Source organism: Emys orbicularis, chromosome 25 (assembly GCF_028017835.1).
Source record: "Emys orbicularis isolate rEmyOrb1 chromosome 25, rEmyOrb1.hap1, whole genome shotgun sequence".
NCBI lineage: Eukaryota > Metazoa > Chordata > Testudines > Emydidae > Emys > Emys orbicularis.
Genome location: NC_088707.1, coordinates 14,219,851 through 14,241,245, shown reverse-complemented (window position 1 = coordinate 14,241,245; position 21,395 = coordinate 14,219,851).

Here is a 21,395-nt window from a genome sequence, read left to right as displayed (position 1 = left end):
GGGCGGATTGGACGGGGACTCAGGGGACCTGGGCTCTATTCTCAGCTCTGCCCCTAGGGCAAATTACTGCCCCTCGCTGTGTCTCTGAGCTCTCTGGGGCCGAGCCTGTCTCTCCCGCTGGGCAGCCCCCTGCACGACTGCAGCTGGGGCTCAAGCAGTAGGGTAATACCAATCAGAAACTAACAGTAACAGCTGGAGTGAGGGTGGTCTGAGCCGGGAGAGCATGAGTAAGCGCCCCCTGGCCCTCAGGTGTCCCCACCTGTCGAGTGCTAACAGGCTGCATGCGGCCAGGGGGTCTGTCGCACCAGGCCGGGAAGAGGGGGAGCGGGAAGGCGGTATTGGCTGGACTGTGGAGAAGCCCGTGATCCATGAGTGTTGGGGAGTTTCAGGGCCGGCGGGCGGGGCTGTGATTGTCTGGAGCACTGGGATGCTGCAGATATCGCTAAGCCCTCTTGACAACAGCAGCCTGGAAAACACAAACTTCACGTACAGCAAAACCCCGCTAGGGCGCCGGCCCAGCGCCTGCTGCATCCAATTAGTGTTACAAACATGGGGAGCTCCACTACAGATGATCTGGGAAGGCAGGGACTAGAGAAACAGACGCCCAAGCATGGACGTGTGTTGACACATGGATACGCAGCCAGGCACGGGTGTGCCATGACGTGGGGATACGCAGCCATGCATGGACGTGCAGTGCCTCATGGATACACAGCCACATGCAGATGTGCAGGGGCTCGGGAGTCCCCATGCTGCATAAGGACGAGGTGATGCACAGATGGTTGGTTGCACAGTGATTGGGGGTTCCTAGTGCCTGTTGCTGCAGAGTGGTGCCTGGGTGCACCGTGACTGCCTGACGGGCATGCACAGACCGCTGTGATTCCCAGCTGTGCATCGCTGGGTGGCCGTGAGCCCCAGATACTCAGCGATGCAGCGGCTTAGAACAACACAGGCCCCCCAGCACTACTGTGATGCTCAGTGACTGGTGCTGTGGGGTGAATCGGGCACCAGGATCTCCAGACGCCCGATCACTTTGTTTTTAAGGGGCCACTGGTCTGTATATTTTAGGCATCTGCAGCCTGAATATTAAACCAGTCCCTGAAGGTTTTGGATCCAGAGTCCTGAGCCCAGCACTTACATTTCGGTTGCATGCAGAGGCTTGAAGACATGCTTAAGCTCCAACCTGCGAAGGAAATCAATGGCCCCAGCGCAATTGGGACTGGGTGTATCAGTCTGACTACGGCAGGCAGTGCTAGTGTCAGGGCTGATTTGTGGGGTGCAGGAGAGTTACCGTCGGGGTGTCTTGCTGGGCAGACAAGCTGTGATTAGGGAGCCCGCCCTGCTGCAGCAAGGCAGATGCCTCCATGGCTGGTTGTCACATTTAAACATTCAAATGTAGCATCATTAGATCCTCGTTTCATGGCAGCCTCTTTTCCTTGGGCGTCTGTCACCGCGCTGGTTGGAGAGCGCGCTGCTTGTCACTAACACTTTCCATCTGGAGATCTCAAAGCACTTGGTAAACATGAATTAATGGTGGCTCAGAGCATCCCTGTCGCGTCGGGAACGGATCTACATGGGTCACAGCACCTGCTGTGCCAGGGAGCTGCAGCCACCTTTGGCATGAAGCGAAGCAGCTGGTAGCACAGGCAGAATACTGGCGCCAGCGGAAAGTGCAGGGGAGCCTAGGGAGGCAGACTGGTTTCTGGCTGGGAAGTTAAGCGTTAATGCTCCACTTCTTATGAACATTTCCAAGAGATTGTGATGAGCTCCAGCTCCCGAGGCCCGTGGCTTCGTGTCCCCCTGCGGGCAGCACTCAGTGCTGACCCCAAGGGAGGAGCTCTGCCCACAGCTGGGTGTTCGGGGGTCTCCCATCTGCCAGGCAGAACCCCCCGCCCCCCTCGGACTGCAGACAGACGCCTTACCTCCATGACGCCCTCCAACCATTTCTCCCTGCCTGGCTGGCCGCTGGAGTCATTGCAAAGCGATGCAAAGCGCTACGCCCGTGCTGTGCAGCTCCGTAGGAGCCGGGGAGGCGCTCAGGGCTGGCATAGCAGAGGGGTGGGGGTCAGCACTGAGGCGCATCAGCGTTGCTGGGGCAGGGGGGACATGGGAACGGAGATCCCAGGACTGGGCTAGCAGGGGCTGAGGGTCGGGAGTGAGAGGCACCGGCAGAGTTGCATGGGGGGGGCCTGCCCAGCTCCTGCCCAGACTAGACTCGACTCTGGCCAGCCCTCCTCATCTCTCCTTTGCAGTGTTTCCCCATGGCGCTCGCTGGGCTTTTGAGCTGTGTTCCCCTGCCTGGCTGTTCAGAGGCCTTAGCAGCTGGGAAGGGGAGCGGGACAGAGCCCCAGGATGGACAGGGAGAGCCCAGCGCGTGACCAGAGCCTCTTGGTTAGTGCTTCCTCCTGCTCCCTTGGTAGCTGTTGGAGCAAGGCCCCTTCCCGCTGTCTGGAGCTGAGCTGGGCAGCGAGCTGGGGCTGCGAATGTCCCAGCCGATCCAGGGCCCGTCAGCGCCCAGACGCTCCTGCTGCCACACACGATGGCAGAGGGATGCTGGAGGTCAGGGCGTGTGACACAGCGAGGGGGAGCCGAGCCTCTCGGAGCATTGACGGCGACTCCCCCGGCTGCCCGCCCCCTGCCAGGCGCCTTCCCCGTGCACAAGGACAGAGAGCGAGGCTGGGACACGGCCCCAGGCGCAGTGATTCCGGGGCTGCAGGGACATCCTGGGGCTCGGCTCCTCCTCACCCTGCACTCACTCGGACACCTGGGTTCTAAGGGCTTCTGCAGCCGGTCACCCCCGGAAGGCAAGATTCACTCCTTCTCGGCGCACAGTGACAAATTCCAACCAGTAGCTACCGTAGGACGCGGGACCTGTGCCACACACGGCCTGGTCGAGGGCACAGGACCCATGCCGTACCCAGCAGCCCGGTCGAGGGCGCGGGGCTCAGGCCGTACCCAGCAGCCCGGTTGAGGGCGCGGGGCTCAGGCCGTACCCAGCAGCCCGGTCGAGGGCTCGGGGCTCAGGCCGTACCCAGCAGCCCAGTCGAGGGCGCAGGGCTCAGGCCGTACCCAGCAGCCCAGTCGAGGGCGCGGGGCACATGCCGTACCCAGCAGCCCGGTCGAGGGCACGGGGCACATGCCGTACCCAGCAGCCCGGTCGAGGGCACGGGGCACATGCCGTACCCAGCAGCCCAGTCGAGGGCGCGGGGCACATGCCGTACCCAGCAGCCCAGTCGAGGGCGCGGGGCACATGCCGTACCCAGCAGCCCGGTCGAGGGCACGGGGCCCGTGCCGTACCCAGCAGCCCGGTCGAGGGCGCGGGGCTCAGGCCGTACCCAGCAGCCCGGTCGAGGGCACGGGGCCCAGGCCATACCCAGCAGCCCGGTCGAGGGCACGGGGCCCAGGCCATACCCAGCAGCCCGGTCCAGGGCTCGGGGCCCAGGCCGTACGCAGCAGCCCGGTCGAGGGCGCGGGGCTCAGGCCGTGTGCAGCAGCCCGGTAGAGGGCGAGGGGCCCAGGCTGTACCCAGCAGCCCGGTCCAGGGCTCGGGGCCCAGGCCGTACGCAGCAGCCCGGTCGAGGGCGCGGGGCTCAGGCCGTGTGCAGCAGCCCGGTAGAGGGCGAGGGGCCCAGGCTGTACCCAGCAGCCCGGTCCAGGGCGCGGGGCCCAGGCCGTACCCAGCAGCCCGGTCGAGGGCACGGGGCCCAGGCCATACCCAGCAGCCCGATCGAGGGCGTGGGGCTCAGGCCGTACCCAGCAGCCCGGTCCAGGGCGCGGGGCCCAGTCCGTACACAGCAGCCCGGTCGAGGGCGCGGGGCTCAAGTCATACACAGCAGCCCGGTCAAGGGCGCGGGGCTCAGGCCGTACCCAGCAGCCCGGTAGAGGGCACGGGGCCCAGGCCGTATCCAGCAGCCCGGTCCAGGGCTCGGGGCCCAGGCCGTACGCAGCAGCCCGGTCGAGGGCGCGGGGCCCAGGCTGTGTGCAGCAGCCTGGTAGAGGGCGAGGGGCCCAGGCTGTACCCAGCAGCCCGGTCCAGGGCGCGGGGCCCAGGCCGTACCCAGCAGCCCGGTCGAGGGCGTGGGGCTCAGGCCGTACCCAGCAGCCCGGTCCAGGGCGCGGGGCCCAGTCCGTACACAGCAGCCCGGTCGAGGGCGCGGGGCTCAAGTCATACACAGCAGCCCGGTCAAGGGCGCGGGGCTCAGGCCGTACGCAGCAGCCCGGTCGAGGGCGCGGGGCTCAGGCCGTACGCAGCAGCCCGGTCGAGGGCACGGGGCCCAGGCCGTACACAGCAGCCCGGTCAAGGGCGCGGGGCTCAGGCCGTACCCAGCAGCCCGGTCGAGGGCGCGGGGCCCAGGCCGTACGCAGCAGCCCGGTCGAGGGCGCGGGGCTCAGGCCGTACCCAGCAGCCCGGTCGAGGGCGCGGGGCCCAGGCTGTACGCAGCAGCCCGGTCGAGGGCGCGGGGCCCAGGCTGTACGCAGCAGCCCGGTCGAGGGCGCGGGGCTCAGGCCGTACGCAGCAGCCCGGTCGAGGGCGCGGGGCCCGTGCCGTACGCAGCAGCCTGGTCGAGGGCGCGGGGGCCTGTCATTCACCTTTCCCAGATCTGGGCTGGTGACAGAGGTTGCTGACACCCCCCAGTTGTGCTCAGCACAAGATCCTTTAATGCTTGGCCAGGTCTGGCTGAGGTTTGTGTACATAAGGCATGTTACACACAGCGCCACCTAGTGCAGGAACAGTGTCATACAGGTTAGCGTTCCATTCCGTCTCCCGTTGGGTTCTACATTCCACCGTTTACACCATTGACACTGTCTGTGAATTTCAGTGTGGATCAGTCTGTTGAGTGTCTCTAAATCGTCCTGGTTTTCTAATTACATGACCCGACCATGTAACAACGCTGGCTGTCCCCTAATTGCAATGACTGGCTGTGGTCAGTTTGGAATCCTTGAGTCTTCTTCTTGTTCTGCATCTGCCATCTATAGAGTCTGCGCTGTCGGTTGTTCTTTCTGAGGCACAAACTGCAGACGTCGATGGTTTCTGTTGACCTCTCTCCTGTTTGTCTCGATCCCGTGTAATCCAGACGATGAATCTTTTCTCTTTATGAGAGCTGGAGCTGTCCATCCGTTCTCTTCATCCAGTTTGACATGAACATGGTCACTAGGTTCTAGACCTGACTGTTCTCAAACTGAATGAACATCTGTTATAAGTGTCCATATGCTCTCTTAGCCTATTTACCTGATTTGGCTACTATCTTCATGTCTGGCCTCTTTGGAATAAGTTCTCTTCCAAAGTTGGAACAGTAGTTCTGAGTTTTCTTCCCATCAGGAGCTGTGCTGGACTATGTCCAGTAGCTGCTGTTGGTGCTGATCTGTCACTCAGAAGGAATCGGTCTTCCCGCTGTAGGATTTTCTTGGTTGTCTGTATAGTTCTCTCAGCCTCTCCATTCACTAGTGGGTAATGTGGGTTGCTAGTAATAGATCAAAAGCACATTTCGTTTGGAATGACTTAAATTCTGCTGCAGTGAATTGTGGTCCATTGTCCATCACTAGTTGTTCTGGAATACCAAAGTGAGCACAAGCGCACTTCAGTTTCTTGATAACACTGTGACATATTATGTCTCAGTGTACATTATTTCTATATACCTGGAAAAATTGTCCACGATGACCAGGTAACTTTGTCCTCTGAATTTGCATAAATCTGCAGTTAGTCTCTTCCAAAGTCTCTCTTGTAAAGCTGTTTGTACACTGTATGATTCAGCATTGTCTCTTCAGTTGATTTTTACTGGATCCCCTTTCAAAAGTCCAATACTAGCAAATCCTCCGTCGAGTTCTTCCATCTTCCTTGCTAGGCCCGTCATGGCTGCCATGCAGTTGGTCTTTGATCCCATGTTGTTTCTGTGGTGAACTGGCCCATGCAGTTCAGAATCCCTCCAGGGCTAGTCACAGCTGTGTCAGGTGACTTTAGCTCTGGGCGGGGTTGAAGGTGATTGTAAGTCCCTTTAGAGATGACTGTGACATCAGCGCCTCAGTCAGTTTTAAAGTCAATTGTCTTGCCAAGAATATTCAATTTCACTCTCCAGGCAGGCTCTATGTCATCACCAGTGGTAGATCCCAGAAACAATGGCTCTTGATTGTCTGTAACATGAGTCAACTCCCTGACTGCACTGGTGCAGCAAACAGCTGCAAAATGTCCATATTTCATGCATTTAATACACTGTGCGCCTCTGGCTGGACATGCATCGTCCCTTGGGATATGAATTTTTCCACACCTTGTGCAAGTTGGTTGGAATTTGTCCCTCTCGGCAGTGGAGTTCTCTCTCCTTGCCTCAGGGGTTTTATGATAATGACTTTTAATACTCAAGTGTCTGTTTACAGATTCTAAGCTAGTTTCAGGTTTTTCAAGTTACTCCTGCCTTTTATTGTTTGACTAATTCTGACTGCTCTGCTATTTGTATAGCTGTGGCTGGGGTTAAATCTCTCTTTAGTTGTTGCTGCTGTGAAAGGTTTTTATCTGTTAATTTAGTAACCAGCCTGTCACTGATATTTTCATGTGTTTCATGTTCCCAGAATCACAGTTTTCAGCCAATGTCTGCAGAGCTCTTATAAAACATTCAACATTTTCCTCTGGTTCTTGAATTCTCTGGTGAAGACATTCTCTTTCATAAACCACATTTCTCTGCAGTATGAAGTATGCATCAAACATAGCCAGAACCCTTTCACAGTCATCTTTGTGACTGTCTTCAGTAACATTAAAGGATTTAAAGAAATTCTCCACTTGCTTTCCCATAGCATAAATTAAAGAAGATACCTGTGTATCTCCAGTTTCTTTGTGGATTCGTTTGCAATTCTAAATCTTTCGAAATACTGCTTCCAGTCTGTCCATTGGGAAGGTCTGACAAAGCTGAAGTTCTCTGGGGCACAGACAAGTGGTATGTTGATGAGCGCCTGCAACCTTTGTTCCTTCTGTTTGCAATCTTTGTTGCTGTTTGCCTTCTGTTTCTGTTCTTAGCTTGCTGCTGACACCACATCCCATTCCTGTCTACCGGATCTGGACTGGCCACAGAGCTCGCTTATACCCTCCAGACGGGCTCAGCATAGGGTTCTTTAATGCTCTGCCAGGTATGGCTGAGGTTGGTTAAATAAGGTATTTTACACACAGCACCACCTAGTGGTTGAACAGTATAACACAGGTTAGTGTTCCATTACAGGGCCAGTGCCCTGCACTGCAGCCTGGTAGAGGCAGCTGCGTATCCTCGGGGGCATCCTGAGCTTTTGTTAAGAACAGGCCTGGAGCAGGCAGAGGCTGGGCAGCGGATTCAGATGTTTGAGCCAGATCCTCGGCCCCTTCCAGCGGCTCCGGCAGTGAAGAGCTGCCCTCATGGGGAAGCTGGGGATTTCTGTTGGATAGGGGTGTCCCTGGGGTGACAATAAGCTGGTGCAGCCAGCCCCCAGCCCCAGGCTTGGGTTCTTTGCTGAACTTAAGCCATTGTTTGTGTTTTGGTCGATGGGAGCTGTCCCTTTAAGAACAGAGTGGGCACTTGATTGTAGAGTAACACATGGGGGAGGGGCTTGGGGGGCAAGTACCTGTGCAGCCAGCCACACCTGTGTAAAGGGAAGAGCTGGGTAACCCCCCTGTGCAACCCCCCTGCCCTGCTGATCTGGGGGCATTTTACACCCCGCTGCGCTGCTGTGACTAACGACACAGAATCAGGCCCCTGTTTGTAATTGACCCGAATGTCAGACTGGGGCTGCCCCCGAGGTGGACAGAACCCCCTTGCTCGTTATTGTTTTCCCTAACACAAATTCCTGGCCCTCACTAGCCTGAGGGGAACAGCTCCCACGAGTGAACCAAGATGGACAGGGATGGTGTCCTTAGCCTCTGCTTGCCAGAAGCTGGGAATGGGCGACGGGGGATGGATCACTTGATGATTACCTGTTCTGATCATTGCCTCTGGGGCACCTGGCACTGGCCACTGTCGGCAGACAGGACACTGGGCTAGATGGACCTTTCGTCTGACCCAGTCTGGCCGTTCTGATGTTCTTAGCCCCGGCGAAGGGTAGCACGTGTCTCCGTTAGCAGCTGCTCTTGGCACTTCCCCAGCTACTGACACAAGGTCGTGTCCTGCTTATGTGGAGGCCAACACAAGGCCAAGTTACACTGCCTGGGGATGGGAATAGCTTCCGCCAGTGGATTTTGTAGCCAGACATATGTGCTTTCTTCTTTAAAGTTCAGCATGTGAATTCCCTCCTCGGCTAGTCTTGGAGGGAGTGGACGTAGCCAACTGGGAAGTTCCACGCTTGACCCCTCTGGATCATCTTCTCCCTCAACGTGCGACCTCTCTTGAAAAGTCTCTGATCACTGGAGATACCCCGGCTCTCCAATGACCTGTGTGTGTCAGAGGGGCAAAGACATGGTCCCAGGCCAGTAACATGAGAGCATCAGTCCCTGTACACGCTGGGCCTCCCTCAAGCAGAGAGCCAAGTCCCCGTCTCTTGGCTGTCTAGCAAAATCCATCCCTCCCAAGATGGTTGGCCGAAGGAGGGAGACTGCCTTATCCCGCTCGCCGTCTGGAGAAGATCTTGTCTTGTCCGCACATGTCCTCACGGAGCTGGGCTTGTTTGGAGTGACGGGAAAGGCAGGTTCATTGGTAGAAATACTGCTGGATCTGGTCTTGCTAAGGAGCAGGTTAGCAGCATTAATTACACGCAGGAAGGTCGTACGTAGAGGCCCAACCGAGCCCCACTCGGATGGTAGAAAGAGCGAGACCGGCCCTGCCCCAAAGAGCCGACAGTCAATACAGAGACAGGCTGGGAGCAGCAGGGGTTTGCCTACGGCAAGTCCCGGAACTGGGATTAGAACCAGGTCTCCAGCGTCCCAGGTCAGTGTTGATCCACCGCATCACATGAACAGCCGCTTGGGCAGGCTTGAAAGTGTCTCCCCGCTGCTGCTGTTGGGCCTTTCCGTGCTGCAGGCAGAACATAGCTGGCTGTGCATCATTACCACTTGGCATAGGGGCCTGCTGGGGCGTGGCTGGGGACTCAGGGATCCTGAGCCCGTGGAATGGCCCATATGGTTTAAGGTTACAGCAGCCCTGAGGCTACTCTAAGTCACGCTGGGCCTGAACAGGCCCCCGGGATCAGCACTGAGCATGGACTGGCTGGACCCTGAAGAGCTGGCCCACCAGCTGTAAAAACCGAAGGGGGTAAAACAGGGGAAAGAGAAGGGGGCCCAGGAGAGGGCTGGGACTGGGGTGAAGGGGACGGCCTGGCTGAAGGCAGATTGGAGCTGCAGCGAAGTCCTCGCACCATCCACACTCCTCCTACCTGCGCACACTGAGTGATTCCCTCACTTTATTACCCTGGATCCCAGTAGCCTGGACTGTGCCACCGTGACCACGCCTCATTCCTGCCTGCTCCTGGCAGCTGGCAACGTCATGAATAGACCCCCAGCCCAGCCTGTCCCGGCCGGCAGCAGGGGAGGGAATGCCGAGGAGAGCCGGGGCCCGGCTGCATGGCAGGGCACGGAGTGGAGCATTGTTAGTTGGCAGCTTGGCCTTGCTTTATCCTAAATCTATATGGGGTGGTGTGATCAAAGGATTATGCAGCCAGCACTCTCCGGCTCTCCAGCTTCCACTGGCCACCCCATCCAACGCTCCGTCTCAGCAGGTGCTCCTGTTGCCAGAACTCCAAATTCTTCTCTCCTTGGGCTTTACAATCATGCCCAAGTGACAGGCCACATTCTCCCAGGTGAATTTACCCCTGGGGTGACCCCAACCCTGTCGCTTTGCACCACCCTCTCCCTGCATATCCGTGCACGTGCCCCCCGTCTGAGGGGTTTAGTAACGCTGCATTCTCAGCATGCTGTCTGTGCAAACCACGGGCAGCCAGCGCAGGGGAAGAGCCCGATCCAACGCCCACTGAAATGATTGGGAGTCTTTTCAGTGGTGTCCATGGGCGTTGGATCGGGCCTGAATGCCTAGACAGCTGGAACTCCCCGTTTTCTCTGGCAGGCAGCTCACCAGAGAGCCCCCTACACTGGAGTAGGCAGTTGGGGGGGTAACTCTCCCTTGAGTCCCCAATAGTCAGGGGCCAGCTCAGCCCCCGAGCAGGATGGCTTGTGTCCCTCCCAAACGCTGGTTATTTTTAACAGTGTTGTTTGCTCAGGGCCGGCTCTAGCTTTTTTCCCGCCCCAAGCAAAAAAAAAAAAAAAAAAACGACAGCCGCAGGGAGCGCATGGAGGGCGGTCAAGGCGGCTCGCAGGGGGGTGAAGGGCGGCGCCCGCCCGCTCCCTCCACCCATGGGCAGCCAGGCGCTGCAGCCCGCTCGCAGCCGGGCGAGAGGGGCTCCCCCCTCCGGCCTTGGGGTGCCTCTCCCGGCTGGGTAGGCAGAGCCCCCGGGGGCTGCAGGAGGTGCTGGCTCAGCTGCTCCTTTAAAGGCGGCTTGGCCGGGCCGGGCTCAGAGCGGCGTGGGAGGCGGAGGCCGGTGCAGGCGGCAGGGAGTGGCGCGTCCCGGGGAGCCCGGTGGCACCGTGAGCAGCGGGGATCACTACTTCCTGCCCCCCCGGGCCGGGGTCTGTGCCCCTGCAGGGCTGGGCTGGGACTGGCGGAGCGCGGGGAGCCGGCCAGGGGCTCCGGAGCTGCGGACCGGGCTGCCAAAGCAAAAAAAAAAAAAAAAAGAACCATGGCAGGGCGGCCGGAATGTGCCTCCCCAAAATTGGCCGGAATGCCGCCCCTTACAATGTGCCGCCCCAGGCACGTGCTTTCTCGTCTGGTGCCTGGAGCCGGCCCTGTGTTTGCTGTGCTGACTCTGGCTGTGCTCAATGTCCATACGAATTCTACTAAGCTGTTAGCCTCAAAAACACCTGGTGGCAAGGAGTTCCACAGGCTAACGGCATGAGAGACAGGCCCTGCCCCTAAAGCACACGCAACATGTGCTTAATTCTGCCGCTCCCTACCTTGCAGTACTGGACTTTGCAACCTCAGGGGAGGGCTGGGGGTTCTGTGGGGCTTATTTGAAATGGCGTCATCGCTTCCCTATTAAGCTAAGGAAACCCCTCCAGATCCAGGCTTGCAGGAGCAAGGTGCCAGCTGCCCCTTGGATGAATGCTGTGTTGCTGGGGGAGCAGCGAGTGCCAGAGCTGTGGCCCTAGGAGGCGTTCGCTGTTCAAATTGGTCCAAAACCACCAAGACCTCGATCGTGCCAGGGAACAAAGTCATTGCCAAGGAACGAAAGCTGGAGTCCTCGGCCCTCTCAGGCTCATTAATTACCCGGGAGCTATTCGCTGTCAGCGGCCAGTGGACCTCGAATTCAAATGACAAACTCTGAATTCTTAATTCCTCATGATCCATCAGCCGCTGACTTCCCTGGTTAGCACTGGCAGGGCCAGTGCCCTGCGTGGCGGGGGGCCAGGAAGTCAGTCTAGCGGGAGGCTCAGGCACGTGTCTGCAGGGGGGGGTTAGCTGGGACGTTCTGCCCTGCTCCCAGTGCGAGAGAGGCGGGATTGCGAGCAGCAGCCTCGGAGTGAGGCAGAACGAGTCCCTGCGCTGCACAGAAAGGTCTGTAATAAATGAGAGCGAAAGATCAACCAGCCAGAGCGGGAGGGAGCTGACCAGGAGCTCTCCTTGGCCTCAGCAGACACGGGAGCATCGCCACGCCAGCCGCCTTGGGAGAGTCCTGGTAGAGCCAGGAACCTGCCCCCCTCAAACCCGCATGCTCTTGGCCCGAGCTCGGCACTGCTGTGGGGAGCGCTGTGTCGTGGTTACCCTGGGCCATCTCCAGAAGGTGGGAGGAAGAGGGCAAATCAACACAGCCTGGCTGGGAGCGCGCCTGAGCTGAACGCTGTCAAAGAGCACCCCGTGGGAGAGAGAGGGCCCTGAGGCACGGGCGGGTGGGCTCTGGTTGGCCTGTCTCCATCCCAGAGGCACCAGAATCGTTCAGACCTGGGACTGGAATAGCTGGGAGCTCCCCCCACAGCCGGCGCGCCTGCCCCGCTCCCTACAGCAGCACCTCTGTCTCGGGGTTCGTGTTGCTCCGCTAGCTCCTCCGGAGGTGCTCCGAGCACTGGCAGCTCCGTGTGCCTGGCGGTGGTGGTGACCACTAGACAGAGGGGCTGGACACATTTCGGTTCACCCCAGACCAGTGGGAGGTTGTGTCACCGCTTGTCCTGTAGCCCTGAGATGCTCTGCTGCTCTAGCTCCCTGTCGGGGCACTCCCAGCCAGCCGCCAAGCTGTCAGCCTACTGGGCAGCCCGGGCCAGCAACTCGGACTCCAGCGGCCGGCTTGTTCCACCCCAGCCAGGCGCTGGGCTCCACCAGCCTGTGCTCCTACCAGCCAACACCCAACACCCCCCCCCTCCACACACACATTCCTAAAGTCCCCCAAACGCTCGGCCCCGAAGTGTCCAGCCCTCTCCTGGGACACTCAGAGGAGTAATGAGGGCCGGTGCTCCTGTAAAGAGAGAAAAGTTGCTTTAACTGGAGCTAAGCATCACTTCACGTCAGACACAAAACTGGGCGGGGTTAGAATAGGAGTAAGCCCCGGGGATTAATCCAGAGGACGTCAGTGAGTCCGGGTGTAAGGGATAATGTCAGAAATGGTTACAAACAAGTACAAGTGACAGCTGCTTTCTAGTGATGCAGGCAGTGTTGGGTAGCCGTGTCAGTCCCAGAAGGTCCGAGAGACAAGACGGGGGAGGGGATCGCTTTTCTTGGACCAGCTTCGGCTGGTGAGAGCTGCACAGGCTGGGAACGGCACTCCTGAAGCAGAGCTCTGGGTAAACTCAAAGGCTCGGCTCTCACCAGCAGAAGTTGGGCCAGTAAAAGAGATCCCCTCCCCCACCTTGGCTTTAACACAACTACAGCCTTGGTTCCAGGTATGATTCTGACCATATCTCCTCCCAGCCAAATGGGTGACCGGCGCCTTGGTCGGGATCTCCCACAAAGTCCAAAGTGCTCTGCTCCTTTGTCCTCTTAGGTGACAGAGAACTTGGGGTTCTAGGCTTTGCCCCCCCCCTTACCATCCGGTGAACTCCTGAAATGTTCCCCTCTCAAAGCACAGTGCCCCGCGCTTTGAGAGGTGCCAGGGAGTCTGATGGAGAAGGTTCCAGGCTGGTTTCTTTCCTGCCGGTGCTTCCTGTGATGCAGTGCGATCTGTCCCTGCAGCCTCTGATGTGCCAATGAATGGCCACTTGACTGCGATTGCCCCTTGTCGGTGATGGCAACCGGATGGAGGAATCTGCCTTCCCTTTGTCTGGAAAACCTTGTTTACGCATTCCACTTGTCTGGTTCCTACAAATTTAGTCCCACATTTCCTTCCCGTTTGCCCAGTCCTGTGTCCGTTTACCTCACACACACCATGCAAGTGATCAGTGTGTCGTTGGTTTTCCCATGACACCTGACACAACACCTGTCTGATACAGCCTATGGTAGAAGGGAGCTGGGTACACAGAACTGGTCAGCTGGCTGAGACTTGCTGCGTGATCCCTGTGAGCCCCTTGCCCTCTGCCACAGGGATGCTCTTAGGGTCACAGGGACGCTGACGGACAGAAGTTCAGATTGACACTCCCATTCTGGGGAGCTGACTCCAGGCCCCTTGGCCTGGTTCTCGGGAGCATGGAGCACCCACAGGTCCCTGTCACCCCAGCTGGAGTTGTGGACACTCAGCACCTCAGCCCCAGGAGGTGGAGCCACTTTTTAATGTTTTGTCTGAAGGAGCAGCTCAAGATCGCAGACTGCATTGGGGGTAGGACCCATATCTGGGAATACCGAGGGCAGTGCCCCAGCCACAGGATGTGCTCCTCCTCCAGGCCTATGGTAAGGCAAGGAGACTCAGCCCAGGGCCTCTGTAAACAAGGGGCAGTTCCCAGCAGAGAGAGGACATGGAGACGTGGGAGGCAGAGGGGAATCTCCACAGCTGGTTTCAAGTCACCTTTTCATGATGCTCATTTGTGGTGACACTATTATGGTCACCACTTTTACAAAATTATGATACATTTTGTACAAAGTATGCCTGGTGAAGTATCATTTGAAAACTCATAATCTACTGAACATTATTATCCTGTTGAAATAATTGTACCAACACTACATGTGAAGTGATGAGATTCTACTGTATGATTGTTACTGAAATATGTTGTAAATCTGGGTAACACCCATAAACCATTTTTTTCAGAGACAAAGACACCCCGGCACCCCCCAGAAAGGTATTAACAAAGTCAAGCGGGCTATCACTTACTTAAGCAGCCATTCTTCAGCAATGGTAAGGTGTAAACAAGACATTTACATTGCATCGCGGGAATATTTCAACCCTCATGTCCCCAACGGACTGCGTGTCACCATGACTCAGCAAGGACGTTGCTAGCACAAGAAATTGAGTTATAAAGAGGGAGGAAAACATTTGACTTCACCTTTCCTCCTCCCATCTCTCTGCTCATGACATCAATGAACACCTGGAAGACTCAGAACTGGGGGAGGGTGCCTGGCTGAAAGGAAATCCAGCCTGTGAACTATTACAACTTCTTGTGAGAGAAAGATACTTGCTTTAAATCCTATTAGCTTGTTAAAGTTTAGGAATTAGCTTGCATTTTTAATCCTTTTATTTTCTTTTGTAACCAATTCTGACTTTTATGCCTTATCCCTTGTAATCACTTAAAATCTAGCTCTCTGTAGTTAATAAACTTATCTTATTGTTTTCTCTAATCCAGTGTGTGTCTGGATTGAAGGGTTTGGGAGACTCCATTTGAGACAACAAGGCAGATGCATCCTTATTTTCCTTTGTTGAAATGACGGATTTACTATGAGCTTGCACTGGCCAGGAGTTCCTGTGCAGCACAAGACGCACATTTCTGGGGTCAAGGCTGGGACTGAGAACATGTGGGTGTTGCTCTGTATGTAATTCACGAGTGACTGGGCAGGGTGCTCGTGTATTTAGCTGGGAGTGAATGTACATGCTGAAGGCTGTGTGTGAGCAGAACCTGGAGAGGTGGTTGTTCACCTGCAAAACAGTGCAGGAGGTGTCCCAGGATGAAATCCTAAGAGGACCCCGCTGTTCGACAGTCCAGATTGTAACCGTTCAGTACTGACACTGCAAGGGATCAAACATCACAAGTCGGATCCTGAAAACCATGAGATTGGCTCCAAAATCATGTGACATTTTAAAAAGACCATATTGTGGTTTTGGTCTCCCCCAACCCCTGTGTCATAAGAACATAGGAACAGTCACACTGGGTCAGACCAAAGGTCCATCTAGCCCAGTATCCAGTCTTCCAACAGTGGCCAGTGCCAGGTGCCCCAGAGGGAATGAACAGAACAGGGAATCATCCAGTGATCCATCCCCTGTCGCTCATTCCCAGACTCTGGGAAACAGAGGCTAGGGACACCATCCCTGCCCATCCTGGCTAACAGCCATTGATGGACCTATCCTCCATGAACATATCTAGTTCTTTTTTGAACCCTGTTCTAGTCTTGGCCTTCACAACATCCTCTGGCAAAGAATTCCACAGGTTGACTGTGCGTCGTGTGAAGAAATACTTCCTTGTGTTTGTTTTAAACCTCCTGCCTGTTAATTTCATTTGGTGACCCCTAGTTCATTTGTTATGTGAAAGGGTAAATAACACTTCCTTATTCACCTTCTCCACACCAGTCATGATTTTATAGACCTCTGTCATACCCCCCTTAGTCTCCTCTTTGCCAAGCTGAAAAGTCCCAGTTTTATTAATCTCTCCTCATATGGAAGCTGTTCCAGACCCCAATCATTTGTGTTGCCCAATTGGTGTCACTCCTGCTGCAGCAGCTCTCCTCCCCGACCCCTGCCCAGCAACGAACCCTGTCCCCAGCCCCTCACCAGTCTGGCTCCCCATCAGCCCCACCCCTTAGTTCAGCCCCCAAAGCCTCATATCTGCTCCTCCAAGGGCTCCTGACCCTGCTCTACCACTATCCAGGCAGGTGCCAGGGGGGAGGAGAAGCAGCAGAGGCACCGTCCTGTCCCCATTGCTCACATGGGGAGTGGGGCCACCCTGAGCTGCTGGGCTCTTAGCTCCCCTCACCACCCTCCCTGTGGGGCAGAGAGCAGAGGGGACAGACTCCTCCAGCTTCCGGCAGGGCTGAGCTTTGTGAGGGGCTGGAGCTTCTCACAGCATCACCAGACAGGCTCCAGATCTCTGCTGGACACTGGGTCCAACCTCCCCCAGCTCCCTGACCCCTCCTAGGACACTGGGTCCAACCCCCCCCCCAGCCCCCTGACCCCTGCTGGGACACTGGGTCCAACCTCCCCCAGCTCCCTGACCCCTCCTGGGACACTGGGTCCAACCCCCCCCCCCCCAGCCCCCTGACCCCTGCTGGGACACTGGGTCCAACCCCCCCCCAGTCCCCTGACCCCTGCTGGGACACTGGGTCCAACCTCCCCCAGCTCCCTGACCCCTCCTAGGACACTGGGTCCAACCCCCCCAGCCCCCTGACCCCTGCTGGGACACTGGGTCCAACCTCCCCCAGCTCCCTGACCCCTCCTGGGACACTGGGTCCAACCCCCCCCCAGCCCCCTGACCCCTGCTGGGACACTGGGTCCAACCTCCCCCAGCTCCCTGACCCCTCCTAGGACACTGGGTCCAACCCCCCCCCAGCCCCCTGACCCCTGCTGGGACACTGGGTCCAACCTCCCCCAGCTCCCTGACCCCTCCTAGGACACTGGGTCCAACCCCCCCCCCAGCCCCCTGACCCCTGCTGGGACACTGGGTCCAACCTCCCCCAGCTCCCTGACCCCTCCTGGGACACTGGGTCCAACCCCCCCCCCCCAGCCCCCTGACCCCTGCTGGGACACTGGGTCCAACCCCCCCCCAGTCCCCTGACCCCTGCTGGGACACTGGGTCCAACCTCCCCCAGCTCCCTGACCCCTCCTAGGACACTGGGTCCAACCCCCCCCAGCCCCCTGACCCCTGCTGGGACACTGGGTCCAACCTCCCCCAGCTCCCTGACCCCTCCTGGGACACTGGGTCCAACCCCCCCCCCAGCCCCCTGACCCCTGCTGGGACACTGGGTCCAACCTCCCCCAGCTCCCTGACCCCTCCTAGGACACTGGGTCCAACCCCCCCCCAGCCCCCTGACCCCTGCTGGGACACTGGGTCCAACCCCCCCCCAGTCCCCTGACCCCTGCTGGGACACTGGGTCCAACCTCCCCCAGCTCCCTGACCCCTCCTAGGACACTGGGTCCAACCCCCCCCAGCCCCCTGACCCCTGCTGGGACACTGGGTCCAACCTCCCCCAGCTCCCTGACCCCTCCTGGGACACTGGGTCCAACCCCCCCCCAGCCCCCTGACCCCTGCTGGGACACTGGGTCCAACCTCCCCCAGCTCCCTGACCCCTCCTAGGACACTGGGTCCAACCCCCCCCCAGCCCCCTGACCCCTGCTGGGACACTGGGTCCAACCCCCCCCCCCAGCCCCCTGACCCCTGCTGGGACACTGGGTCCAACCCCTCCCCCCCCAGCTCCCTGGCCCCTCCTGGGACACTGGGTCCAACCTTCCCCAGCTCCCTGACCCCTGCTGGGACACTGGGTCCAACCCCCGCCCCAGCTCCCTGGCCCCTCCTGGGACACTGGGTCCAACCTTCCCCAGCTCCCTGACCCCTCCTGGGACACTGTCCCTGTTCCCTCGGCATCACTGCCCCATGGGGGGAAGAGCTGAGTGTCTCCTTGGGACATGGGCGATCAGGCCAGGCCTCTGAGGCAGAGACCCCCAGAGATAGGGAACCCAGTGAGTGCAGAGCACCGCGCGTCAGCACAGCAGGGCGGTGTGTGGAGAGCAGAGACGGGGGGGTCAGGGGCTGGGCTGAGGAGCAGGGGGCACAGACACTAAGATCCCTTAGGACAGAGAGGCAGAGGAGACAGGTCAGGAGATGGGCTCGGGGGCAGGACATGCCCGGCCTTCCACCAGCAGGGCCCCGGTGCCAAGCCTGCCTCTCTCAGCTCCTGGACGGTCGGGGACCAGTGAACAGCCCCTTGGCCACACTGCGCTGACCGCCTGAGAGCCCTGTGTCTGAGGAGGGCGGAACGGGGATCCTGCAGGACTGTGGCTTGGCTGGACTCGCTGCAGGGACCCGCCGAGGGAGACGGGTGACAGGCCAGGGCATAGACCAGACCCTGGGAATCCGTGCCATGGGCCCCCGGCAGCTCCCTGGCCCTGGGGTGCTGGCTCAGGTACAGGGTGAGGGGCAACCATTTCCTTCCCATGCTGCGGCGTCTCCATGGGTCGTCACAGCCCTGCCTTGGCCCAGATGAGGGGAGGCTCGGTCCCTCCTGAAGATGAGCCCCAGCCTTGCCCCAAAGCCAGCAGAACTCCCATCTCCATGGCTGCCTCGCCCCCTCCCTGGCTCTGATGAAGCCAGATGAATTCTTCTTGTCCCGTCTAGAGCTGCCAGGTGTCCAGTCTTCGACCAGAAGCCCCGATCGAAAAGGGACCCTGGCGGCTCCGGTCAGCACCGCTGATTGGGCCGTTAAAAGTCTGGTCGGCGATGCAGTGGGGCTAAGGCAGGCGCTCTGCTTGCCCTGGCTCCGTGCAGCTCCCTGGAAGCGGCCGGCATGTTCAGCCCCTAGGCCAATGGGCAGCCAGGGAGGCTCTGCATGCTGCCCCCACCCCCAGTGCTGGCTCTGAAGCTTCCATTGGCCGGGAACCACAGCTAATGGGAGCTGCGGGGGTGGTACCTGCGGGCGCAGGCAGCACACACCGCGCAGAACCACCTGGCTGCACCTCCGCCTAGGGGCCAGACATGCCGACCGCTTCCAGGAGCAGCACAGAGCCAGGGCAGGCAGGGAGCCTGCCTTAGTCACACTGCACCACAATCGGGAGCTGCCTAATGTAAGCGCCGCCCGGCCAGAGCCCATGCCCCGAACCCCCTGCCCCAGGTCAGAACTCCCTCCCACACTCAAACTCCGTCCCAGAGCCTGCACCCCCTCCTGCACCCCAACCCCCTACCCCTGAGCCCCCTCCTGCACCCCACCCCCCTGCCCCAACCCTGATCCCCCTCCCGCACCCCAACCTCCTAATCCCACCCTGAGCCCCCTCCTGCACCCCAACCCCTACCCCAACCCTGATCCCCCTCCCGCACCCCAACCTCCTAATCCCACCCTGAGCCCCCTCCTGCACCCCAACCCCTACCCCAACCCTGAGCACCCTCCTGCACCCCAACCTCCTAATCCAGCCCCGAGCCCCCTCCTGCACCCCAACCTCCTAACCCAGCCCAGAGCCCCCTCCTGCACCCCAACCCCCTACCCCAACCCTGACCCCCCTCCTGCACCCCAACCTCCTAATCCATCCCCGAGCCCCCTCCTGCACCCCACCCCCTACCCCAACCCTGAGCCCCCGCCTGCACCCCAACCTCCTAATCCAGCCCCGAGCCCCCTCCTGCACCCCAACCTCCTACCCCAACCCTGACCCCCCTCCTGCACCCCAACCTCCTAATCCAGCCCCGAGCCCCCTCCTGCACCCCACCCCCTACCCCAACCCTGAGCCCCCTCCTGCACCCCAACCTCCTAACCCAGCCCAGAGCCCCCTCCTGCACCCCAACCCCTAACCCAACCCTGAGCCCCCTCCTGCACCCCAACCTCCTAATCCAACCCTGAGCCCCCTCCTGCACCCCAGCCTCCTAACCCAGCCCAGAGCCCCCTACTGCACCCCAACCCCTACCCCAACCCTGAGCCCCCTCCTGCACCCCAACCTCCTAATCCAGCCCCGAGCCCCCTCCTGCACCCCACCCCCTACCCCAACCCTGAGCCCCCTCCCGCACCCCAGCCTCCTAATCCAGCCCAGAGCCCCCTGCTGCACCCCAACCTCCTACCCCAACCCTGACCCCCCTCCTGCACCCCACCCCCTACCCCAACCCTGAGCCCCCTCCTGCACTCCAACCTCCTAATCCAGCCCCGAGCCCCCTCCTGCACCCCAACCTCCTAATCCAGCCCAGAGCTCCCTTCTGCACCCCAACCTCCTAATCCAGCCCTGAGCCCCCTCCTGCACCCCACCCCCTACCCCAACCCTGAGCCCCCTCCTGCACGGCAACCTCCTAACCCAGCCCAGAGCCCCCTCCTGCACCCCAACCTCCTAACCCAGCCCAGAGCCCCCTCCTGCACCCCAACCCCTAACCCAACCCTGAGCCCCCTCCTGCACCCCAACCTCCTAATCCAACCCTGAGCCCCCTCCTGCACCCCAGCCTCCTAACCCAGCCCAGAGACCCCTCCTGCACCCCAACCCACTACCCCAACCCTGAGCCCCCTCCTGCACCCCAACCTCCTAATCCAGCCCAAAGCCCCTTCCTGCACCCCAACCTCCTAATGCAGCCGTGAGCCCCCTCCTGCACGCCACCCCCTACCCCAACCCTGAGCCCCCTCCTGCACCCCAACCTCCTAACCCAGCCCAGAGCCCCCTCCTGCACCCCAACCCCCTACCCCAACCCTGAGCTCCCCCTGCACCCCAACCTCCTACCCCAGCCCCGAGCCCCCTCCTGCACCCCAACCTCCTAACCCAGCCCAGAGCCCCCTCCTGCATCCCAACCTCCTACCCCAACCCTGAGCCCCCTCCTGCACCCCAACCCCCTACCCCAACCCTGACCCCCCTCCTGCACCCCAACCTCCTAATCCATCCCCGAGCCCCCTCCTGCACCCCACCCCCTACCCCAACCCTGAGCCCCTTCCTGCACCCCAGCCTCCTAACCCAGCCCAGAGCCCCCTCCTGCATCCCAACCTCCTACCCCAACCCTGAGCCTCCTCCCGCACCCCAACCTCCTAATCCAGCCGAAAGCCCCCTCCTGCACCCTGAACTCCTCATTTCTGGCCCCACCCCAGAGCCCACACCCCCAGCTGGAGCCCTCACCCCTCCCGCACCCGAACCCTCTGCCCCAGCCCAGTGAAAGTGAGTGACGGAGGGAGGGGGCTGGAGTGAGTGGGGGGTGGGGCCTCAGAGAAGGGGCAGAACAGGGGGCGGGGCCTCAGGGAAGGGGCGGGGCAAGGGTGTTCGGTTTTGTGCAATTAGAAAGTTGGCAACCCTACTCCCATCTCCAGCTGTTCGGGGGCGATGGCCGCCCCATGCTGCTGAGCAGGTGATCTGAGGACACTGAACATTTAGGGTGCTGCTCCCCACTGGCCTCTGACCCTCTGGATCCCAGAAGGGGACCCTGACCCGGTGTGGTGTCCTGCTCCCGAGGAGGTCTCAGAGCTCAGCCGTGGCTCGCTGGGCCTGGGGACTGCCATCAGCACAGGTGTCTCCCGCTCTGCGCCGGCTCTGGAGCTGCGAGTGCTGCTGAACTATTGACGGTTCGGTTCATTCCGCCTGCCGCTCCCTTTGTTGTGGGAGGCGAGAACACGCTCCTCACAGTTCTCCCCGATATCAAACCGATCAATCAATCACAAAGCCGTCACTGCCTGCCCCAG